At 49.3% G+C, this 26,611-nt stretch overlaps 1 protein-coding gene across 1 annotated transcript in view; it reads left to right on the top strand.

Annotated features, from left to right (window-relative positions):
* CHD8 (chromodomain helicase DNA binding protein 8) overlaps nt 1-26,611 on the top strand; it is a 911,220-nt gene that overhangs the window by 268,709 nt on the left and 615,900 nt on the right. The window lies entirely within an intron of this gene.

Here is a 26,611-nt window from a genome sequence, read left to right as displayed (position 1 = left end):
AGAAATAACCCGGGGAGAGGAGAATGAGAAAGCGGAACGCCTGACTATAAAATGGCGGCCACTTAAGACAAGTCATTTTCTCACACGATCCGCGCGCTACTGCCTAGTATCACTGACTAGAGACACAGCCTGGATAGAACAGCGGAGGGGGCATGACATTAAAGCACATGTGTAGAGCAAATACTGACCACGCGTAATTAGGAGAAAGAAATGATCCAACTTACTGATACATAGCCAGCTAAGAACAACAACACAGGGGCATAGACATTGAAAGGGGACTACGTACCCATCGCTCCCAACACAGGAGCACTGAAACTGAAAGTGGACTGTGTACCCATCGCCAGCAAAACATCTGCATGTGCTACCTGAGATAGATTATTTATAATTAGACCACGGGATAGATCAATACAGCACTGAAAGGGGGCTGGATATATTACAAAATGAAAGTGGTCTTATTGCAGAAGTGAAAACTTAGATATTGCCCTCCCCCACAGAACAACAATAGATACTAACACGAAGGACATCCTGTAAGGGCTAGTCCCACACAAGACTGCTCTTAACTCTTTAAGGGATAGTGAAACTAATTCCTTCGACATGGTAACGGAACTAGAAAGGTATAATTGAAGTTCAACAGAGGATCTGCACCCTCCACGAAATTTTGAAATTTGGTACGTGATCTATCTGCCAATACTGGGATTACCAATTGTTCACTGACCAGGGATCAACTCTGATCAACTCAGATCAAGTCTTCATAGTCTGACAACAGCAATTGTAATGGATGTAAGAAGCCGAATGACAATAGGCCCTAAAACACAGAGTATAAAATATCCTCCGACTCTATCCAAAAATGCTGCTAAAAAGTTCAAACATAACACACTGAGAAAAAACCCGGACATATTGTTCGCCGACCCATACTTTGATATGGTTAAAGGCACCTTAATGAATGACTTGATTTTTCACACAAATAAAACAGCGAAATGGCGCAATGCACTCACAGAAATGCTGGTCATAATAGATATGAAAAACATCCCTCATGGCACAAAAATCTTGACTTCCCCATCAAGAAGCTGCAATGCTGAACTATGCATCACGTTATATAAAACGGGAATAGTGTTGATACAAGCAGCCAATAGGGACCTTGAGGAATTTGAGAAGACTTTCCTAATAATAAAAGAATCTCTGGAGAGACCAAGATACCAACTACCCATGACCCAGCATGAAGTCACGCGGGACAACAGTGTCAATTCAACTAGGGACACCTTCCAACCAGGGGGCAACAACTCTCAAACTCCCAACCTTGGAGATATAGCGGAAATTGAGAAGGTAACCTTGGAGAATAGGACTGAAAGAACAGGGAGGTCTTCCAATCCGGCTAATGAAGAGCAGAGCCTGACCCACAAGGATGAAATGATGCAAGTAACCAACAGAGAACTCGAGAACTCTGAGCTAACCTTCCAAAACTTGAAGGACTACTCAGAAGGACCAAACTTTCAACAATACGTGACACAACCAGATATCACACTTGAAAACATCGACTCCAATACTAGAGACACCAATCCATCAGATGGCCAGAACAACCAAACCGCTAACACTGAAGATTTAACCGTAAATGCGATGATAACACCAGAGACTGAGAGAGAAAGGATAACAATGGCCACCAACCTTGGAAACAAAGTGAAGAATCAGGTCCCAAGGATAGAACGGGTGCCGCTAATGCATGACACCACTGCGCTGGAAGGGTATACCCCAGCTCCAAGCGAATCCCTCTATGAAGCCAAGGAAATGAACAAAGTGGATGATACTGACCTTCCCGTTCCTCCCTCGGATTCGAAACCGGAACCCTACAGATCCCTATCCACAAAAACACCCCTTACCAAGGAAAGATTTGTGGGAATGAGATCACATCAGTTGCAGAGAAGAGCAAACTACAATACTCATCCAGCCAGATTTACCTCACACAAGAACTCATCCCGAACACAGAAAGAAATCAAGGAGTTACAGAAACTCGTAGATAACCTGGCGCATAACTCGATGAAAGTCTCACAGACAATTGGAAAAATTTGGGAGATGACGATAAGCACGCACACCAAGGTTTCACACATTCAGAATCTGGTATTTAGACACAACAGACCTAACAGGACAAAGCCCTTGTCGAATGAAGAAACTCGGGCCTTACTCAGGTCCTACGAACAACCTGCACGTAGTACGGAGGAAAATATCAAAACTGTACCTATTGACTCTAGTAGAACGGCCAGAAAGAATGATAGGAAAGCTATCCACCAAAATCTACAACATATTCAACTTATTGCATCCGAATCGGATAATGGAAAACTCGTTAAAGCACAGAAACCCCTGAACTGCCTCCTACTTAATTGTCGTTCGGCTAATAAACATGCAGCAGACATAGCCACCCATATCATCAATAAGGAAATTGACCTGGCCATCCTCACAGAAACATGGCTCAATGAATCATCATCTACTACCATGGATCTCTTAGTACCGCCACAATATAACATCGTCAGGCTAGACAGACCAAGGAATGTGGGAGGAGGCATAGCTTGCATTCACCGGTCGGAGATCGAGGTCTGCCATTTCCAATCTGACCCCTTAGAATCCTGTGAATACCTTGGTCTTAATGTGAGAACACCTAAGAATCAAAGCTGCAAACTGCATACATTCTACCATCCACCAGGAGAGAACGCTAAGTTCACAGAACAACTGATGGAGATCATAACGACCAATTCTAACTCGGACGCCAATAACATATTCCTAGGTGACTTTAACCTCCATTGGAATGACGGCGGTGATAATCTGGTCCACTCACTTAAAGACTTCCTCAATGAGCTAAAGCTTGTACAAGCTTGCAACCAACCCACTCACTCACTAGGAGCGACATTAGACTGGATTATCTCAAGAAAGGATGAGACATCTATCCTTGCTATAGACCCGTGCGACTGGTCTGACCATCACATCATAACATTCACATCTGAAAGAGACACGTTAGTGATAGATTCCTTACCTTAGAATATCCCCAGGCGTCAGACTGGATCCGGAAATTTTTGCGTAGCAATACCCCTGCGCGCTGTTAGGCGTCGTCTGCGGCTCCGCGTCCGTCGTCGGCGTCGTGAGCGCCGGGATGACGTCATCGGAGTATATAGACGGCGCCCATGCGCGCTGACGTCAGTTCTTCTTTTTTCCGCGCCAGCTAGCGCAGATCCGGAAGAAGCTCTACCCCCAGTCACTTTTTGACTGAAAACTTTTTGATCTTTTTGATCCTCTAATTCGTCGATTCTCGACGATCGGTGCCAGGGATGCCCGGGTTCAAGCCTTGCTCGAAGTGCGGCCGACTCATGTCGGTCACGGACCCCCATCGCCGGTGCCTGAAGTGCTTAGGCCTCGACCACGACGATCGAACCTGTGACGACTGCCGGGCCCTGACGTCGAAGGCTAGGCGGGAGCGGTCCCGCAAGCGTCTCGAGCTGAGGCAGTCGGCCCCGCGCCGCTCCAGGTCCCGGTCCCGGTCCCACGGGAGGTCGAGGGACAGGTCGCGAGGTCGGAGTCATCGACGCTCCGGGAGTGGTCACCGATCGTCTGGATCCAAGTCCTCAGGTAAGAGGCATGAGAGGTCGGAGCGACACCATCGGTCCTCCGACCCGCCCCGACGCTCGCTCGATGCGGCCGGGGGTTCGGGCGACACCGCCCACGCGGCTCCGCGGGAGTCGCAAGCGTCGCCGCCTGCCCCACACCTTCGGGTCCCTGGGCACGGCGCGTCGCAGGAGGAGGTCGAGAGGTACCTCATGGCCATGAGGGCCCTCCCTCCTCAGTCGGTTCCCGTGGCGCCTTCGGGCCGATCGGCTCCGTCTGGAGGTCCTTCCGGGTCGGGCGCTTCGGCCCCGACGACGTCGGGTGCTTCGGGCCCGGCGCCGCTGGCGACTTCGGTCCCGGCGCCGCGCGACCTCGCTGGATCCGGCTCCGGATCCGGGACCTCGCCGGTCGACCTTACGACCTCACCGGCGCCGTCCCTTCAGGTGTCGTCCCCGGCAGCCGTAGTGGTTGCCGACCCCAATGCTTCCTACGGTCCGCCTCAGGCGTCGGAGGGGCGCCGCTGGGCGCCGATTCCATCGGCCGTCGGAGAATTCTATCTCCACGAGGAGGCCCTGGCTGTTCATCCTGGTCTCCAGGAGCTGGGTGACGAGGAGCAATGGGAGGGGTCCGAGGACCCTCTGGCACGTGATTGCCAGTCACATCAGGACTGGACATATGAGCTTGGGGAGGCCAGTGGTATTGACACCTCGCCAGACACTGGATTTACATCGCCCCCGACTGTGGCTTCGGAGGCGGGTTCTGCTTACAGCGTAGTGTTGACGAAGGCAGCTAAGGCCCTAAACCTTGAGCTCCCCGTCGCGGCCGTGAGGACTAATCTCCTCACTGAGGTGCTCAAACAGCAGTCCGGCTCCGCGGAGCCCCTTCTGCCGTTCAATGAGGCCTTGTGTGACGTTCTGCTGGGCACTTGGTCCAAGCCCGCCACAGGTCCCCCTGTGGATAGGAACGTGGCCAGACGCTACCGCCCGGCACCGGGCGACCCTTGCTTTTTGTCCACCCACCCCACCCCCGAGAGCCTGGTCATCCAGGCCTCCACTTCCCAGACCGCATTCCCGACGGCCCCGCCCGATCGGGAATCCAAGAGATATGAGCAGTTCGGGAAGAAGGTCTTCTCGTCTGTGAGCCTAGGGCTCCGGTCAGTCAACACCAACTGTCTCTTGGGCCGCTACACCCACACTCTGTGGGACACGGTTGCGGAGGTGCTGCCACAATGCTCTGAGGAGGTCAGGGCTAAACTCAGCCAAACCCTTGCGGACGGCCGAGATGCGGCACGATTTTCCATCCGGTGTGGGCTGGATACCACGGACTCACTGGGCAGGGCGATGGCAACGACGGTGGCGGTTCGACGCCACGCCTGGTTGAGGTCCGCCAATTTCTCGGCCGATGTCCAGGCCACTCTCCTGGACATGCCGTTTGATGGCCGTCGCCTCTTCGGCGACAAGGCAGACCATGCGCTGGAACGTTTTAAGGACTCCAGGGCCACGGCCAAGTCCTTGGGCCTTGCGGCCCCACGCCAGCAATCGGGTGCCTTTCGCTCCTTTCGTGGCCACGGAAGGGGCGCCCCACCACGGACCGTCAGCCACGCGCCGCAGAATGTTCAGCAACGCGGTGGCGGCCGTGGGAACCGCCGTGGCGGTGGTCGGGGTCAGCGGCGAGGCCAGTCCACACCTCCCTCAGCAGCCCCCGCCTCAAAACCTTCCTAGTCCGAGTTTTCAGGCCCATGTGACGCCTGTGGGAGGCAGGGTTCGCCATCACCTCTCCCACTGGCATACAGTCACTTCGGACAGGTGGGTGCTGCAAATTGTCCGAAGGGGTTTCTCCCTCCCCTTCGAGTCTTCCCCTCCATCCATGCCACCTCAATGCCACCGTGTGTCGGGGGATCACTTGCGACTTCTGCAAGAGGAAGTTTCGGCCCTCTTGGCCAAGAGGGCCATCGAGCGCGTTCCTGGGCCAGAAGTAGGACGTGGCTGTTACTCCCACTACTTTCTGGTACCCAAGAAGGGCAAAGGGGGCCTACGCCCTATCTTGGATCTGCGGAACGTGAACGGCTTCCTCCGTACGGAGAAGTTCAAGATGCTCACTTTGGCTCAGGTCCTGGCTGCCCTGGACCCAGGAGACTGGATGGTAGCGTTGGACTTGCAGGACGCCTATTTCCACATCCCCGTCCTGCCGGCCCACCGGCGTTACCTGCGGTTCACGGTAGGCCACGAGCACTTTCAGTTTACCGTGCTCCCCTTCGGCCTTACAAGCGCCCCACGGGTGTTCACGAAGGTGATGGCGGTGGTCGCAGCCCATCTGCGCAGGCAAGGGGTGTCAGTCTTCCCCTACCTCGACGACTGGTTGTTGAAGGCGGGCTCGCCCCAGACAGTCGTCAGCCACCTCCAGACTACGGCCGACCTCCTGCACTTGCTGGGGTTCTCCATCAATGTGCCGAAGTCACACCTGTGTCCCTCTCAGAAGCTCCTTTTCATCGGAGCGGTTCTCGACTCGGCGCAGTTTCGGGTTTACCCACCCGAGCAGCGGGTTCGGGATATTCAGGCTCTGATTCCTGTCTTCGGGCCGTTATCCCGGGTCTCGGTCAGGTTGACGCTGCGGCTTCTGGGACTGATGGCCTCCTGCATCCTTCTGGTGCGTCACGCCAGGTGGCGGATGCGGGCTCTGCAGTGGGACCTGAAGTTTCAGTGGGCCCAGCATCAGGGCAACCTGTCCGATCATGTCCTGATCTCGGAGGGCACTGCGAGACAACTGCAGTGGTGGCTCACGGACCGCGACTGGGTCAGTGGCAGACCCCTCTCTCTACCCCAGCCGGAGCACGTAGTTGTGACGGACGCGTCCCTCCAGGGCTGGGGAGGCCACATGGGAGAGGCGGAGATCAGAGGCCTCTGGTCTCCGGCGGAGTCCCGGCTCCACATCAACCTTCTGGAGCTGCGGGCGATTCGTCTTGCACTGAAGGCATTCCTCCCCTCTGTCAGGGGGAGCGTGGTGCAAGTGTTCACCGACAACACCACCGCCATGTGGTACTGCAACAAACAGGGCGGTGTGGGGTCGTGGACCCTTTGCCAGGAGGCTCTGCGCCTCTGGCAGTGGCTGGAACATCAGGGCGTGACTCTGGTGGTTCAACACCTGGCAGGTTCTCTGAATGCCAGGGCGGACGAACTCAGCCGCCGGTGCATGATGGATCACGAATGGCGTCTGAACTCGGACGTGGCGCAAGGTCTCTTTCGACAGTGGGGAGAGCCTTGGTTAGATCTATTCGCCACAGAAGAGAACGCGCAATGTCAGCAGTTCTGCGCGTTGGAGTTTCCAAGGCGGCACTCGCTCGGAGACGCTTTTCGTCGCGAGTGGAGCTGCGGCCTGTTGTACGCCTTTCCGCCTATACCACTTCTGCCCAGAGTGCTGAAGAAGATCAAGCGCGACCGGGCCCAGGTTATCCTTGTGGCTCCGGACTGGGCTCGAAGATACTGGTATCCCGAGCTACTCAGCATGTCAGTCGATCCCCCGATTCGTCTGCCTCTTCGGGAGGACCTTCTGTCGCAGCAGCAGGGGACGGTCCTGCACCCGAACCTGTCCAGTCTCCACCTACAAGCTTGGAGATTGAGCGGCGGCAGTTGAGGCCATTTGACTTGCCTCCCGAAGTCTGTGACATCATTCTGGCAGCCAGGCGTCCCTCCACTAAGTCGGTATACGCCTGCCGGTGGAATAGATTTGTGGCATGGTGCGCAGCAAAGGCTGTGGATCCCCTCTCTGCACCCCTTTCGGAAGTGCTGCTCTTTCTTCTTTCCCTTGCCCAGCAGGGCTCTGCTCTGGGCACTCTTAAAGGGTATCTCTCTGCTCTTTCAGCCTTCTTGAGGCTACCTGATCAGCCTTCTTTGTTCAAGTCCCCTATAGTGAGTAGATTTCTGAAGGGCATCACACACATGTTCCCTCCTGTTCCCTTCGTGATGCCCCAGTGGGACTTGAACCTTGTTCTCACCTATCTGATGTGTGCTCCCTTTGAGCCACTTCATAACTGTCCTCTTCGCCTCCTTACGCTGAAGACGGCCTTCCTGGTTGCCATCACCTCTGCCAGGAGAGTGAGTGAGCTCCAGGCTCTTTCTTCTTCTCCGCCTTTCCTGTCTGTTCACCCTGATAAGGTGGTGTTGCGTACACGACCTTCCTTTCTGCCCAAGGTTGTCACGGCCTTCCACATCGGGCAGTCCATCACCTTGCCCACCTTCTTTCCGCCTCCGCATCCCTCGAAAGAGGAGGAGAGGCTCCACCGTCTGGATCCAAAACGTGCGCTCTCCTACTACTTGGACCGCACTCGCCAATTCCGGGTGGATGACCAACTCTTCGTTGGTTACGTGGGCGCGAAGAAGGGAAAGGCTGTACACAAGAGGACCATCTCCAGGTGGATCATCTTGTGCATCCAAGCATGCTACTCCATGGCGAGGAAGGAGCCCCCGGCTGGATTGCGGGCTCACTCCACTCGGGCCACGGCAACGACAACTGCCTTGGGCCGCGGTGTCCCCCTGCAGGACATCTGTCAGGCAGCCACGTGGGCCTCGCTGCACACGTTCGCAAGACACTACTGCCTGGACAGTCAAGTCCGGAGGGATGGCTTCTTGGCCGTTCCGTCCTCCAGGACTTTCTGGTGTGATATTGGTTCGCAGACCCACCACCACGGGGTTGGTATTGCTGGGGTATCTATTCTAAGGTAAGGAATCTATCACTAACGTGTCTCTTTCAGATGCACAAGTTACTACTTGTGTAACGATATATCTGTAAGAGACATTAGTTAGTGATAGATTCCTTACCGCCCTCCCATCCTCCCCGTTCTGCGAACCGATATTTAGGGTTAAGGTCATCCCCTTTCAGGGCCCTAGTTTCATGGCACCAGTGTTAGTTCTCTCATGGCTCTGCGTATCTGGCGCGGAAAAGCTGTGTTATCAGAACTGACGTCAGCGCGCATGGGCGCCGTCTATATACTCCGATGACGTCATCCCGGCGCTCACGACGCCGACGACGGACGCGGAGCCGCAGACGACGCCTAACAGCGCGCAGGGGTATTGCTACGCAAAAATTTCCGGATCCAGTCTGACGCCTGGGGATATTCTAAGGTAAGGAATCTATCACTAACTAATGTCTCTTACAGATATATCGTTACACAAGTAGTAACTTGTGCGATACCCACAATGACAAAGGGTAGGACCGTGCAACCACGCAAGCTCAAGAAGCTGATTCGTGACACAAAGGAGGCTAACACTGAACTACTGGTTAAAAGGTGTGAGAGAGACCTGAAGCCACCCAACAATAAGCAAAAGGTCAATGAGTTGACGGATCACTACATAACCTCAATCGGTAATATCGTCAACGACACCATGCCCCAAAAACTGAAAAAGGTATCAGAGAAACCAAAAAATCCTTGGTTTAATGAATCATTGAATGAGGACCGGCGCAAACTGAGAATGGCCGAAAGGAGGTGGAGACAACATCCCTCCTCCCCTGAGCTGAAAGCACTCAGAAAAACAAGAAAAGAATACAACAAAAAAATAATCAACTCCAAAAAAGAATTTATCAGGGATGAATTGGACAGTGCCAGAAACAGACCACGAAAACTCTTCGAGATTCTAAAACAACAGTCTAATAAACTAGCCAAAACGGTTTTAGAGAATACAATAACTCCCATAAGCTGCGAGGAATTCTCCTCATTTTTCACGGAAAAATCTAAATTGCTTGAAGATGACCTTACAATTGCAGCAACTAACCTTAAGGCATTGCCTCCATCCAGTAACGAGTCCAATTTCTCACCAGAGAGCCTCCAAACTAAAAATAAGGCAAAATGGGACACATTTGAACTATACGACCAGGAAAAGATCGCCAGAACGCTAGCGGAACTTAGACCGAACAACCACTTTCAAGACCCATTACCAGGAAAGTGTGTAAGAGAAATCAGCCACACTCTAGTTCCGATCTGGACCGAGATAATAAACGCCTCACTTACACAAGGAACCCTCCCTGACTGTCTCAAAACAGGGCAGGTGATGCCCATCCTCAAAAAACCGACAGCTGATGCTAAAGACCCGAACAACTATCGACCAGTGACCAACATCCCTCTACTGGCTAAACTCATTGAGAAATGCGTGCAGGGCCAACTAAGTCAACACATCGCTAAATTTTCGTTACTGGATGATTGCCAATCAGGATTCAGGACAGGGCACAGTACCGAAACTGCGATCCTGCACATTGTCGACGACGCCCTACAAGCCCTAGACCGAAATCAATCTTGCCTACTGATCCTCCTAGACCTATCATCAGCATTTGATACGGTAAAGCACGAAGTGCTTATGACTAGACTACAAGACAGGATGGGTTTGTCTGGAAACGTGCTGAAATGGTTCAATTCTTTCCTACAGAACAGGACTCAGCGATTCCTAGTCAACCAAGCAATCTCTTCCCCGAGCCCCAACGCAATAGGGGTTCCACAAGGCTCCACGCTATCCCCAGATCTATTCAATTTATATGTAGAACCTCTCACGGAGATCCTTCAAAAATCACAGGTATCCTATCATATGTATGCGGACGACACGCAATTATACATAAAGATCGCCTCCCTTGAGGATATTGACTTAATGAACAAGACACTAAAGAGTGCTTTGCGATGGTTAACAATGAACCATCTGAAACTAAATGCCCAGAAAACTGAATTCCTGCTAATCTCACCGACAAGGAGCCAATCTGAAGTCATAGAGTGGACTAAATTGGTGACAGCGCTTGACTGCACCCCGACTCTAGTTAACTCTGCCAAATCACTAGGAATTACACTAGATAAGAACCTCGACATGAAAAACCACATTAACTCAATGGCCAAGAGCGCCCGCTTCCACCTGAATTACTTAAGGAAACTGAAACCCTTTATCACCGAGACAGACCTAAAACTAGCTATACAATCACTAGTCATCTCGAGGATCGAATACGGCTGCACCACATTAGCGGGCCTGCCAAAAACATCAACAGCACCTCTAAAAGCCTGCCTCAACGCAGCGGCGAGACTCATTACGGGAACGAAGAAATTCGATCACATATCGCCTCACTTGAAAACACTAAACTGGCTACCTTACGAGGCCAGAATTCAAATGAAGATGGCCTGTATTACACACAAAGCAGTTCACTACAACACACCCAGATACCTAGCCAAGAAACTTATGATCTCAGGAGGTAACAGAACAACTAGAAGCGCAGGAGATTTGCTATTACGACCAGCCTTTTTCCACAAGAAAAAGACCTACAACCGAGCATTCTCCGGAGCCGCCCCCAGAATCTGGAACTCACTCCCCCCTAACATCAGGAAGATTCAAAATACAGTAACATTCAAACGAGAACTGAAGAGCCACTTGATGAGTAAATACCCTACTTAGAGAAACTTAAGGATCACTGGAATGGATCAACTACGATAACTGAGAGCCGCCCACTTCATGGAAAATGGGAAGATCTTCATCGGACAATGAACTGTTGTCGTGCGCAAGCCGAGGCTTGACACATCACTGCTACCTCATATATGTGTGAACTTTAACTATATCTCACAGTCATACTATATAACGTCTATCTCACTTGATTTATTTATCCATATGTGTGGAACCTTAACTATCTATCACAATTATTATATATAACTTCTACCACACTTGATTTATTTATACTTATTATCATGGATATGCACTGGAATGCCTTATAACCCTACCTCAACGGGCATGGTTAGTTACCATGACACAAACCAATCCGTGCCCGCCATATAATGTTAATTTGCACAGTCAATATGAATATATATTTTTATTCTTGACCATACAGTATATTGCCTTCTACCTCACTATTCTCTTGTTGTTAGTACTGCTTTTATTATCTATATATGTAATTCTTTCCTTGTTAAGCGCTCTGATACCCACGGGTCTTGTCCGCGCTATATAAAACATTATAAATAAATAAATAAATAAACAAGAAGGAAAACTGATTTCTAATGCGTCCATCAAGTGCGCACTGGACGCAGCAGACACAGCACCTAGGGCCATAAACACTAGTGTGATGCTACGACGTCACGCATGGCTGCGCATCTCTGGTTTCAAGCACGAGATTCAAACTACTCTGCTCAATCAGCCGGTTAACCTGGACTTCCTTTTTGGTCCCGAGGTAGACACCACACTCGAGAAAATAAAGAAAGACACTGAGACAGCCAAATCCATGGGGGCTCTGCAATCTCAGCAGTTTTGGGGCAGTTCCTTTCGTCGCTCCGGTAATAGGGGAGCCTCAAGAGGACAGGCTTTGCAGCAGGCGCAGTACACCAAAGGCAGCACGCAATCCACCTACACAAAGAATACCAGGGGTGGATACCGTGGGAACAGCGCCAAAGGCAGAGGACGTGACAATAACACGGGCAGATCCTCCGCCCCCAACAAACAGTGACACCCTGTCACTGCCCCCGACCATCTAACACCTGTCGGGGGAAGACTCCAGCAGTTCCTGCCAGTCTGGGAAAGCATTACCACTGACAGGTGGGCGAGACAACTTATCCGCTACGGCTATTGTCTAGAACTAACCTCCACCCCCTCTAACATACCCCCAAGGCACTGTCCTATGTGCGCAGAGCACACACACTTATTGCAGCAAGAAGTACTCTCCATGCTGCAAAAAGGGGCAATAGAACTCATGACTGCAGAAGTGCAAGGTACAGGGTTGTTCTCTCTGTACTTCTTAATCCCAAAAAAGGACGGATCCCTGCGGCCCATTCTAGACCTGACCCGTCAACCAATACATCCTTTCAGAACACTTTCTTATGTTAACCTTACAGCAACCCTGGACCTCAAGGATGCATATTTCCACATTCCCATTCACCCAAGTCACAAGAAATATCTCAGGTTCAGCATCAACAATCAGCATTACCATTTCAAGGTTCTGCCTTTTGGGGTCACCACTGCCCCAAGAGTGTTTACCAAGTGCTCAGCGACCGTGGCTGCGCACCTTCGCAGACAACATATTCACGTTTATCCCTACCTGGATGACTGGCTCGTCCAGGCCAAGTCAGCCCAGCGGTGTGCCAGCCACATGTCGCGCACGATTCACCTCCTTCACAGTCTGGGGTTCTCACTCAACTACACAAAGTCACACCTGCAGCCAGCCCACGTGCGACAGTACCTAGGGGCAACCTTGAACACTCTGACAGCGACGGCGCAGCCAAATCTTCCAGGGTCGACCGCATGCAGCTGCTCATTCGAAGGTTCAGGCCTCAGCAATCACTCCCAGCGCAGGTGTTAATGCAACTGATCGGTATGATGGCATCCTGCATATTCATAGTCCCGCACGCGAGACTGCACATGCGTCCCCTTCAAGAATGCTTGGCACTACAGTGGAACCAGGCTCATGGGCATCTAAAAGACCTAGTGTTGGTGACCGGTCGTGCTTACAACTCTCTGCATTGGTGGACTCCACAAAACCTTTGCAAGGGACGACCGTTCCAAGAGCCTGTCCCACAGATAGTGCTGACGACGGACGCATCTCTCCAGGGTTGGGGAGCGCATGTCCTTCAATAACAGTGCAGGGACTATGGACACCACAACAGCAGAAGATGCATATCAACCTGCTAGAGCTGATGGCAATTTTCATGGCACTGAAAGCGTTCAAGTTGCACCTGTGCAACAAGGTCGTGTTGATCGGACGGACAACATGACTGCCATGTATTGCATCCAGAAACAGGGAGGCACACACTCCCCGCAGCTATCTCACCTAGCCCAGAGCATGTGGAAGTGGGCCATTCAGAGGAACATCTTCCTCATGGCGAAGCATCTCCCGGGAGTAGACAACCAGATGGCGGACCTGCTCAGCAGGCACAGTCATCAGATGCACGAGTGGAAAATCCACTCCTCGGTACTCCAGCCATACTTCCAGCAGTGGGGTCATCCAGATATCGACCTCTTCGCCACAAAAGAGAACGCAAAATGCCAACGCTTCGCCGCCAGGTTCCCACACCCGCAGTCTCAGGGCAATGCGATATGGATGAACTGGTCAGGCAGATTTGCGTATGCTTTTCCTTCAGCCCCACTCATACCGCTGGTGGCACGCAAACTGCGCCAGCACTCCATGACGCTCATCCTGGTTGCTCCAACGTGGGCACGGCAGGCTTGGTACACCACATTCCTGGAACTTTCAGTGGTGCCTCACGAGCGGCTCCGCCTCACTCCCAGCCTCCTCACTCAGAGCTATGGAGACATTCAGCACCCAGATCCTCAACAGTTGAGCCTAGCGGTTTGGCTCCTGAGGTCATAGAGTTTGGCTACCTCAACTTGCCCCCTGAGTGTATGAACATTATCAAGGAGGCAAAGCAGCCTACAACCAGGGCGTGCTATGCAGCCAAATGGAAACTATTTGTCATTTACTGTTCCAACAATGACATTAATCCGCTGGATGCATCCACACAGAACATCATATGTTACCTACTGCATCTGTACCAATGCAACCTAGCATATAGTTCCATCAGGATACATTTGGCTGCTATAGCCGCTTATCTTCAGAACAGACAGCACCTTTCACTTTTCAGAGTGCCTGCCATCAAAGACTTTTTGGAGGGCCTTAAAAGAGAGATCCCTCCCAGACACCCTCCTTCGCCTGTCTGGAATCTAAATATCGTTCTCACCAGGCTCATGGGACCTCCCTTTGAGCCTCTCCATTCTTGTGAAATACAGTTTCTAACTTGGAAAGTGGCTTTTCTAATAGCCATAGAGTCAGTGAGCTTCAAGGCCTCACAATTCAAGAGCCCTACCTTCAAATTCATGCTAATAGGGTGGTGCTGCGCACCAACCCTAAGTTCATGCCAAAAGTAATCTCGCAGTTCCACATTAATCAAAACATTGAACTGCCAGTTTTCTTTCCAAACCCTGACTCAGTGGCAGACAGAGCACTGCACACTTTAGATGTCGAAAGAGCTCTCCTGTATTACATCGACAGGACAAAGGACTTTCGCAAAACTAAACAACTGTTTGTTGCCTTCTCTCCACAACATAAAGGCAACCCTATTTCCAAATCAGGTATAGCCAGGTGGATAGTTAAATGCATTCAAATATGCTATCAAAAAGCTAAACACACTTTAACAGTTCCCCCAAGAGCGCATTCCACACGCAAGTTAGGGGCATCCATGGCTTTCCTGGGTAACATTCTTCTAGAGGATATATGTAGAGCAGCCACATGGACCACCATACATACATTTACCAAACACTACTGCGTAGATGTACACTCCAAACAGCAGGCGGCTGTAGGACAGGCTGTTCTCAGAACTCTTTCAGACTGCTGCAGCTGGCACGGGCAACCGCCGATAAGGAGGTAACTGCTATTTATTCTATGCACAGATATGAATTCAGCAGCCCACATGCCTCGAACGGAATATGCTACTTACCAGTATGCATCTGTTCTTGGCATGTAGGGCTACTGACATTCAGATCGCCCACCATCCTCCCCGGTGCCTGTCGCAGCTGTAGCACTCAGAATCATTCTCAGGCATGGTCATCACTTACTGTATTACACTCCATCTCTGCCACAATGGCGAAAAACAATCTGAGGATGGAGAGGATGCCCATGCGCACTGTAGTCCAGGGGAGGAGCCACCTATCTCGTGATGCTTTGAAGACTCTTCCAGGACAACAATGTGCAATCATCCGGACCCAACACTAGGCGGCGATCTATGCACAGATATGAATGCCAGCAGCCCTACATGCCAAGAACAGATGCATACTGGTAAGTAGCATATTCCTTCTGTTGCAGTAACCCTCCACCACACATTTTGGCAGATTTCTGATGCACTTTGACTTGATGTGCCCTGGGTCCCTGCCAATCAGGTTCTCAGGGCATGAGCTTTTTCCCTAAAACTGTTCTGTTGCACACCCCAATTGGCAACACTCTCGCTGCATGCAAGTCCCTTGTAAAGGTACCATGGGTATTAAGGGCACTGTGACCAGAGAAGGCCTCTAAGTATTGCAGCACATATTGTTCCGCTCTGTACCTCAACACACACAAACTTCCATTGCAGGCTGTGCGTGTTAGTGAAAAGTGAAGGGTCGACCTGGAACACATCCTGTGTGCCAGACTACCATCCACTGCCTTGGCATAGGTAAGCCACCCCTCTAGCTGGGTGCACTGTATCACTGGTGAGAGTACAGGTGCATGACCCCTGTACCGCTACGGCGTTTCAGTCCATTCTTAGACATTGTAAGTGGAGTAAAGCCATGAAGAGTATATGTGAGAGTTTGTCATTCCGAACTCCACAGCACCATAAGGGCTTTAATGAAATCTGGAAAGGTTGATATTAAACTTCTCCTCACATTAAACCCACTCTTATGCCAGTGTGGGATTTAATGCACTTAGAGGGCATCTTAGAGATGCCCCCTGAAAAAAGACCTAACTCTAGTGTCCTGGCTGCTCGCCAGCTGCCACCCACAGACATGTTTCTCGACCCCTGGGTTAAGAGCCTCCCGCTCTCTGGGACCTTGCATCAAAGCACATCCTGAGCAGAGGTGCCAAGCCTCCTCCCCCAGTAATGGGCAGGGTCCACGAAGGCCGCCTTTGTGAGCTGACTCATCCATTTGTAGCTCCGAGCAACTGTCCCCCACCGGTTTGGGTGGGAGAATCTGTGGGAAAACCAAGATGGGAGGAGAGGTGTGCCCACCGGTGCCAACTCCACCCTTCAGGTGGAGGCAGCGATGCGAAACAGAACTTAGTCCCCGCCAACTTGTAGATGTTGGGAGTCAGCCAACCAGAGTGAGACTTATGCCCTTCTCCCATTGGAGGGTGGCAAAATACGGATGTACCCACCCCAAGGAAGGGACCCGTTGATCCCGACCTGTACCTACATGAAACGCCCCTAATTTTAGTGTATAGGGGCAAATGAACCGTGCCTGAGACTAGACTAGAAGAAATGAAGAGCGTGCTCAATGAAGAAGAGGAGGACACCAACTGACTTTGCCCCACTCTCTAGCGGAATCCTGGTGTGAACACAGAGAACCTGCCCTGCCTTCACTAACAATACTATGTCTCCCATGACCACCAGATTTGCTTACAAACAGACTCTGGCTCCAGCCAAATCCACGAGTCTGCACCGGACCACCATGGCCCAAATTCGAGTGGTCCAACACCATGAGGTCTCCCTGGTGATCTTGACCTGAGATCTGGTGATGCCTGACCTACCTCAAGTCTCCCGATGACGCCTGCAGCCCCTATCTGGATTCACCCCCAACCTCGACCGGAGCCAGTAAGGAAAACCTGACAAAAGACACCCCTACACCCGACGCCCCACAGCCTTGGGTGTCCAACCGACGGTATCCCGGGATCCCTCGACATCCCAACTTACCTCTCCAACTGGTGGTCGCCTCTAGAAGATCTTCGTGCCTGAGCATGCAGGGTTTGTCCTGACGAGCTTCCCCATTGAAAACAGAGCTCCTGACGTCAATCCAGCACCCTTCACCCGGCCGCCCCAGTGCTCAGTTTATGTGCGATCTTGTATCTCCCTTAGCCCTGAGCTACACCCTAGGAGCTTTGCTTCCTCATCCAAGTGGCCTACCCGTGAGCAACCACCAACAGGAGGCCCTCTATCTCCCATTGGATAACATTTCACCTCCGCACTCTGCACCCGACCACCCTAATGCAGCTGGGGTGATTTTTGAGTGCATCCTTGACCCTGGGGGAACCCTTGTTCTAACAGAAACTCAACCCCAAAGACAGTAACCTACCTGCAAACTGATAACCTCATTTTCCTCCATCGGATTGCAGTGAGTGTTTTCTTTTGGAAAAACGTGTAAGTTTTGAGGGTTTTTGTATGGAAACGTAAGTTATCCAGTATTGGGGTATCTTTCATAGATTCACATGCCTGAATCATCCCCCGTCGCCGAGGTGGGAGTCCCACGGTATATAAAAAAGCAGTGCCAAGAGTAAATTACATTAGTAGGCCCTTTGAGAAGGCCTGAGCCTAGATTGTACTAGCCTATGAACCTCATTATGCTAAAAAGACCAAAGTCTTTGCTCCAACCAATCAGCTTACAGCACCCTCTAGAACCCTCTCTGCAGAGCCAGTTCTCCTCAGATTTTCACCGCACGTCGTGTGGAAGGGAGTCTCCCTGAGTCTTGACTCAGTTTTTTCTTCAAAGCTTCAGGATGTATGACAAGGCCTTGTTTAGACCTTGTAGAACTTGCGAAAAGAAAAGGGTCCATGTTGATGACCAGCATAAGGACTGCCTTTATTCCCTCTACCCAAAACATGAGGCTAAAAATTGTAAGATCTGCCGCACCTTCCCTTCTAAAACCTTAAGGAATAGGGAGGGCAGAGTCCTTTTGTGGCTAAAATCCTCCTCTACGGATGATGAAGACAGAGTTCTACCTCCAGTAAAAGAGCGAGATCTCAAGAGGATAATTCAAGTGGCTAAAAGAACCCTCGTCGGCGACAGCCTCGACGACGAAGAAGCTTTAGTCGACTGAGAAGCCCCTGTCGACGACAGTCTCGTCGACTAAGAAGCGGAGTCCGTCGACGACATTGACGACGAGTACGTTGACGGCGACCCCGTTAACGTCCAGCCCGTCGACGATCGTCCCGTCGACGTAGAGTCCATCGCCAACGGTCTTGTTGAAGTAAATTCCTTCGATTCCTTCGCCGTCTACCTCGTCGACGATGGTCCTATCGTCGACGGTTGTGTCTTTACACCTAGCAAATTCACCATTGTCACTGGTGCCATCAAGATCAATGGACTCCACTTCGATTAAGCCTATCTCTACGAAGCAGGCTTTCTCTACCCTACTCATCAAAAACCTTCCAGCTGGTATCCTACCAGAGGCAACAAGGATCTTATATTTCACCGCTCATGCCCTCTCATCTTCTAGAATCTTACGCTGATGATGAGGAAGAGGATTTTGAGGAAGACGATAATGAGGGAGCTTTTGGAGTGGCTTGCCATCCTTTCGAACTCATTATTAAGTGCCAGGATGAAGACTAAGACGATACATATTCAGGACACTATTCCCAGGACGACATTGTAGTGCCTCATTATACGGAATACCAAAGACGACCTCAGATTTCAGAGGTCACTCACTTACAGCCAAACCTTATTCAGGATTTGCAGGCTATGCTCGCAGGTTATAAACGTTTTCCGCCGCAACCAGCTCAACCTGCAGTCCTGGTTCCTCCACCTCAAGTTCCACCACCTAATCCGGTCATAGAAGCTCCGCAACCTGATTTGCCTTCACAGACCCGGACACTTCTTCGGATGAAGAAGTAGAGAAAGGAGAGTTACCAAACATACCTCCATCGGATCCGTGGGAGGACTACGTTATCCCCATGCCATCTCCCCAACTCCACAACCTTCAGACTCGCCACCTGAAGATGTAGTTGGATTCCCTAATCTTATGCAGCGCGCAGCAAATAGATTTCAGCTCCCAGTGACGGTGGAGCAAACAGACGGTTTTCTTCATGATTTTAAAGAGGAAACTAGGAAGGTGTCTAGAGCCATTCCTAATATAGATTACATCTGGCAAGAGGGCATTAAGGTGATGAAAAATCCCGCTTCTTTGCCTGCTGTGTTACCACGAATTGACAAGAAATATCGTGCCCCACTCAGTAGTCCTTCATGCCTCATTGGTCAACCGCGGCCGGATTCGGTCATTTCATAGGCCGCACAGAAGAACCCAGCCACCCCTATTACTACACCACCAGATAAGGAGGGGCGGGGTTTGGATCTTATTGGTAAAAAATTCTCCACTATGGCTGCTGCATCTATCAGAGCGGCAAATTCCTTGGCGATTATAGGGCGCTGTGATTGTGAAATGTGGTCCGAAGTGGCTGGGCTCATAGATCTGATTCCGGAGGACAAAAAAACAAGAGGCTTGCAAGATCCTAATGGAAGGAGAGCGCGCAGCTGCGGAAACTATTGACTGCGCATTAGACATTGCGAACACAAATTTGAGACAGCTGGCAGGAGCTGCTGTTTTGAGACGTCACTACCTTTAGGCCCGAGGTCCAATTAAAAATACTGGACATGGCATATGAAGGAGAGTCCCTGTTTGAGAAGCATATCGATGAAGCTCTCCAAGCAATCAAAACGGACACTGATACTGCAAGATCACTGGGTTCACTGCAGTACAAAAGAGGATCTTTCAGAGGCGCAAGAGGACTTGGTTATTCTTCCAGAGGAAGTTACTATCAACAAGGCAGACAATACCAGCCTCAATATCGTCAAAACTATCAATCCTCTTATCGCCAGTCCGGATCAACTGGTTTCTCTCGCCAAGGAGGAAGAAAGCGCACAAACAATCAAGGGCGAGACACTAAAAAAAAACAGTGAGGTCAGTTGGGCGACAACCTCAATTACCTACCTTCCTGTGGGCGCGAAGATATCTGCTCTAACAACAGTGGCAACACATCACTACCGATCAATGGGTATTGGACCTAGTCCAGCATGGTCACACCCTGGAGTTCATCACCAAACCTCCAACAACTCCGCCCCATCGTCTTCACTTATTATTCAAGGAAGTTCATGCAATGCTTCTCAAGAATGCTATAGAGAAAGTTCAAATCCATCGGAGACGGACTGGTTTCTATTCCTGTTTTTTCCTCATAAAAAAGAATTCAGGGGAATGGCGACCGATCCTAGACCTGGGCAATCTCAACAAATATCTCAAGAAGCAGGGTTTCCGAATGGTCACTCTTTCGGCCATTTTAAGTTGCCTCAACGAGGGATATTATATGGCTTCCTTGGACATGGAAGATGCATACTTCCACATCCCAATCCACCCAAAACATCGAAAATATCTCCGTTTTACTGTGGTTGGTGCCGATTACCAGTACTAAGTACTTCCATTTGGCCTAGAGTCGGCTCCAAGGATTTTTACAAAGAGCCTGGCTCCGGTAGCGGCAGCACTTCGCTCATCAGGGGTCCAGGTTTTCCCGAACTTGGACTACTGGCTAGTCAAAGGTCCGTCGAAGGTCAAAGTAAGGAACAACATTGCAGTATGCCGCATTCTCTTTGCATCTTTAGGCTTCACGATCAACAAAAGCAAATCTCAATTGACTCTGAGAAAGAACCTACTGTTCCTAGGAGCTTGTCTGTACACAATGCAATGCAAGGCATTCTTGTCTCAAAAGCGACAACTTCGACTACAAGTATTGGCCATAAAGCTATCAAGAAGAAGGTCACTTTCAGTTCGCCTATTCACGTCTCTTTTGGGGATGTGCTCTTCAGCCATCAATCTCATTCCTTTGGCACGTCTACACAACTACACAATCTAAAACAAGGACTCACATTCTTGCAAACTCCTCCAGATTTCATTCTGATGACGGATGCGTTCATGGAGCGCTGGAGAGGTCATCACCAAGACTTACAGGTGCAAGGCAAATGGTTTCAAAAACACAGACTATGCCACATCAACAGTCTAGAGTTGAGAGCCATTTTTCTTTCTCTACAAGCGTTCCTTCCCAGAATAGCAGGGTCCTCATTCCTGGTCCCAACGGACAATACCACCAGCATGTTTTATGTAAACAAGCAAGGAGGGACAAGGTCAGCTACACTGTCCAAAAAGGCCCAGGAGTTATGGGAATGGCTGACAATACACAACATAACTCTCAAGGCAGAACACGTCAGGGGCCTCCACAATACCCTAGCGGACAAACTAAGCAGGTCCTCGTCGGATTGCCACGAGTGGGAGCTGAACAACAATCAACTGAACAGGGTGTTTCATACTTGGGGCAAGCCAATGTTGGATCTATTTGCAACCCAGCAGAACAAGAAATGCTGGTATTACGCCAGCAGATACCCTCAACAGGGATCAAGGGGGAATGCCCTGTCCATGCAATGGTCAGGGATCTATGCTTACGCCTTTCCTCCAATACCGTTAATTCCACGAGTGTTAGGCAAGATGAAGTTGGCGAGCTGACGTCTTCTTCTAATTTGTCCCAGATGGCCTCGTCAATTTTGGTTTCAGGAGCTCATGTTACTATCGCAGGAGCCTCCGATCAAACTTCTGATAACTCCAACACTACTGTCGCGCAACGAGGGTCAGATACTTCACCCAGACCCTCAATCGCTGAAATTGCACGCATGGCTCCTAACTTCTTAGAATTTAAACATCTCCAAATTCCTCAAGACTGCCGAGACATTTTGAAGAAAGCACGAGCCCAGAGCACATTAAAGACTTATCGTCTCAAATGGATGCGTTTCTGCACTTGTTGTGCTTCAAACTTTTTACACCTTATTGAAGCTCAAGCGGAAAAAATACTGCCTTATTTGTTGCATTTGGCTCACTCTGGTCTTTCATTCTCATCAGTAAAGGTCCTCTTAGCGGCTTTATCAAGGTACAGGAAGGTGGCTAACACTCCATCGCTATACTCTTCATCGCTAATAAAACAGTTCATGAGAGGTCTTTTCCGGGCTTTTCCTCCAGTTAAACCTTCACCTCCGGAATGGGAGCTTAACACGGTCCTCTCACAGCTGATGGAGCACCTTTTCTAACCAATCCACAAAGCTGATCTAAAGTTCTTGACATCGAAGGTCGCTTTGCTTCTACAACTAAATTCCGCCAGAAGAGAAGGAGAAATTCAGGCCTTCACTATAAAGTAACCCTTCTTACATTTTTCCCAAGAGTATGTCACTCTTCGAACGAATCCAACCTTCATACCCAAAGTGCCTTCTCAGTTCCACCTGAATGAACCAGTAAAGTTGCAGGTTTTCTTTCCAAACCCTACAACCCCGGCAGAAAGAACATTGCATTCTTTGGACATTAAGCGAGGTTTAAAGTTTTATCTTCAGAGAACAAAGAACATAAGGAAATCAGATCAATTGTTCGTGGCTTATGGCCAGACTACATTGATGAAAGCGGTCACTAAGGCCACAATTTCCAGATGGATAGCCTCCGCTATTCATTTCTGCCACATCAAGGCTAACCGCCCACTGAAAAGGACTGTTCGGTCTCATTCCACAAGGGCTGTGGCAGCGTCTGCAGCATTGTTTGCAAGAGTGACGCTAGAAACATTTGCCGTGCTGCGACATGGAAGAATGTCCACACGTCTACAAGACATTACTGCCTGCAATCAGTAAATCAAGAGGATGGACAGTTGGTCAAGTAGTTTTAAGTCACCTGTTTCCATAAGAGCATATTCAGGTAACAATGTCTACTGCATTTTATAATGAGTGTTTAATTTTCAATAACTTGTTCAGATAAAAGAAGTACATATCTTACAGGTTACTTGTGTATGTTAGACTGATATTCCTTTCCTGTGAAATACTTTATGAATGTTTTATGACTACTGTTTTATGAGTAGATCATTTCATTTGCAATTGTTGGTTGTTTATCATAAGTTTATGTGAGTATACCACAATAAGTCTCCCTCCATCTGCAACAGACTTTTGCCTGCCTTACTGCTTGCTATTCTGATTCAGGCATGTGAATGTATGAAAGATACCCCAATACTGGATAAGAAAACAAGTTACTTACCTGTAACTACGGTTATTCAGTATTGGTATCTTTCATAGATTCACATGCACCCACCCTCCTCCCCGAAGAGTCAGTTCTCTAATCTTAGGATACTTATTCCCACTTGTGCTAACGAAAATCTGAGGAGAACTGGCTCTGCAGAGAGGATTATAGAGGGTACTGTAAGCTGATTGGTTTGAGAAAAGACGTTGGTCTTTTTAGCATAATGAGGTAGATAGGCTACTACAATCTAGGCCTCAGGCCTTCTCATAGGGCCCACTACTGTAATTTACTCTTGGCACTGCTTTTTAGGTCTCGTAGGCGTTGAACCGCGCAAAGCGCGGTCTCGCCAGAGACCTATTGTTATGGAGTCTTCTTTCCAGGAGAGGGGATAGAAGCTGGCTGCGCGCTCGGAATTGAGCAGGCCACGCGCACGCGCTCGCTGTGGCCAGCTCCTCTCCTGGAAAGCTGCCACACAGCCACACCTCCCTCCTGTCTCCTCTCCTGGAAAGCTGCCACACAGCCACACCTCCCCCTGCACGCATGCGCACAAACAGAGACACACACACACACACGAGCGCACCTACACACACCCACGCACACACACATACAGAGACCCCGCCGCCGCACACATACACACACAAGCGCGCACACACAAGCGAACCCCTCTCCCCCCTCCAACTAAGCCCCACTTACCGGCTTTGTGGACTTCTGCAGACTCTGCGGGGCTCTCCGTCGGGCATGGGAGCCCCGCTTCACCAGCACTGCTTCTCTGGCCATCCGTGGGCGCGTGCGCGGAACCGTCCCTGCGTGCAAAACTACAAACGTCTACTCTATGATGTCATTTTGTAGTTCATCACACGTCAGGACATTGCGGCGCATCTGGGGAGCATTCGGATTTTAAATCCCTACACTCGTTTGTGGAGGTGCGGTTTTGACTGACAGACTTTTTTGGCTCAGGTTGTCTCCCCTTTAGAATTTTCCGAAATACACATGCCGCACGTTGCTTCTGTACAAAGACTACAGACGCTATATTGCTGACGTCACTTTTTAGTTCTAAATACGGGCACGGAGCGGTGGCTAGTACCGAGTGTTGCTCAAATAACCTAAGAGTACAAACATGAAGAGACCATCCTATCTTCTTGGATTTCCATGGCCTTGATCCATGTTGGTATAGGTTGATCCATTGCTAAGTAAGGATTGTTCCGATTCGGCATAGTAAACAAGTGGTAGTAGCAATAAGAGTCCCCCACACTATCTATTTAAAGGAGCCTCCTGTTCGGTTTGGTGCCTCCCCCACGACTCAGGACAGTCTCGAAGCAACGACTGACAGGTAGGCTGGGTGGCAATGTTACTACTTTATTTTGCTTTCCACTAACAGTAAGCTCTCTATGGGGGGTGGAATTACACCTTTGGGAAGGTGATTAAGACAGTAGCCACTAGTTGTTGTGGTTTAGTAACAATGTTAGTATTTCATGATTTCTGGTACGCCTCTATCAAGGTAGTGAGCTAAACTGGATATAGAGGTGTAATGAGAAATACAAGACGTTTAGTTACGTAGACCTTCAGTGCCATACAGTTGATGGGGGTCTGGTTTATTTTAGGATTGTATCTTCAAGTCTGAGCTTTGAGTGAGTGGTTATCACAAGCAAGACTAACACTCTATATTACTGCCAACTTGGCATAAGCAACAGCTAACGAGTCACAAACAATGTTTATATACCAATTGCAAAATAATTTTTTTTTAATGCAAAGCATTGTCATTTACAATGCCAGTAACTCAAACTTTAATGCTGCGAGACTTATTTGCATTGCAAATGCTTGTTTATATACCGTGGGACTCCCACTTCGGCGACGGGGGATGATTCAGGCATGTGAATCTATGAAAGTTACCAATACTGGATAACCGAAGTTACATGTGAGTAACTTATTTTCATACTGTGTTTTGTTTAACCCCTTAAGTGCTGCGTCGGGGCGTTGGCCGACGGTAGCACTACCTCTCCAGTGCTGCGCACGTCCATTGAACGTTCATTCAGCACTAGTTCGAATGGACAGCGCAGAACTGGGGAGGGAATTGCACCGCAGCTAAGGTGTTAAATTGTTTGACTTGCCTTTTATCTAGGGAATGCCCCAGAGTGATATCGAGGCACATCACATAGATTAGAAAAAGTAATCTTAAAAGTAAACATTTGACCTACTTGCAACAAAGCCAACCTCATTCAATTGCATTCAACTGTATTATTATTGTAAAGTACTATTTTACTTATCTGCACCAAGTCCTGCTTGGGTCTAAAAATAAAATAAAAATAAAATAATGTTTATACAAAAAAAATTGGTCAGAGTTCAGTCTTTGAGTGTGTGACATAATTTCTTGCCTGAGTGTGTACAATAAATGCTTAACACTACCCTCTGATAAAGCCTTACTGCTCGCCCACACTACCACAAATAGTAAGGTATTCTCTACTTTTACCTCTGTAAGCCTTTGGGGAGCTACTGGAATCTGTGCACACAATACCTTACTTTGGTATAGTATATACAGAGCCAGCTTCCTACATGATGCCAGTAAGCTAAAAAAAAACATAGCAAGATTGATAGTACAGACAGTCCAGAGATGCCATGCAACAGTGGGAGTTGCACTGGAAGAAAGGCCTAGTACTCATTAGACAAGGAAAAAGGGAGCCACACTCTCATTCATCTTCAATATCTCCCATTGAGGATACATGTAAAGCAGTCATTTGGTCATCTACACACTTTTTTTCCAAACAATACTGTGCGGACCTTCAGACCAACAAAAAAGCTCAGTTGAGACAGAGTTCCAAAGCATCTGTTTGCAAACACAATCTCATCATAGCCCAACCTCCTAAGGATCGTGAAAAACTGCTGCAAAGTCAATGCACAGCATGTGAATCCTGAAATGATTCACACTGCAAAACGAAATGGTCACTTACCAGAAGGAGCAGGTTTGCAGCTTAAAGAGTTTCTGGATTCACATGCGACCCGCCCGCCTCCCCAGAATGAGGGACTTTTCAACAGGGGTAGGAGGAAGGAAAAAAAAAAGAATCTGAAGATGGCTACCACGTACAGAGGATTCTTGAAGCTGCGTCTGATGTAGTCAAAGTGGGACCTATAGCCAAATGGTCAACATAGGCAGTGTTTAAAAACAAAAAGACACAAATGAAGGGCAACATACAGCATTCTAGACCCAGCAACTAGATGGCAGGATAATCCAGAAACTCTTCAAGCTGCAAAACTACTCCTACTGGTAAGAAACCATTCTGTTCTCTACTGCTCTTAAAAGAAGGTCTTATTAAACACTACCCTTCTACGTTCACTACTCTGTTATAACCTATTCTAATATAATCTGTTGTCCTGCGCTCACTCTTCCCAACTGGACTGGAATTGCCTGCGGTCACAATTAGGACTACTGGTTCTGCCTTATTAGCCATTTCCTATCCAGTTTTTAAGACGAGTGTGAGACTATCCGAATTGCTACAAATAATTTTCCATTGTGTAAAGATTTCTTTGTTTGCAACTTGCTGCATAATTT

This window comes from Lissotriton vulgaris, chromosome 5, assembly GCF_964263255.1.
Source record: "Lissotriton vulgaris chromosome 5, aLisVul1.2, whole genome shotgun sequence".
Lineage (NCBI taxonomy): Eukaryota > Metazoa > Chordata > Amphibia > Caudata > Salamandridae > Lissotriton > Lissotriton vulgaris.
Note: the sequence above shows the minus strand (reverse complement) of the source record. Positions and strands in the feature narration are given on the sequence as shown.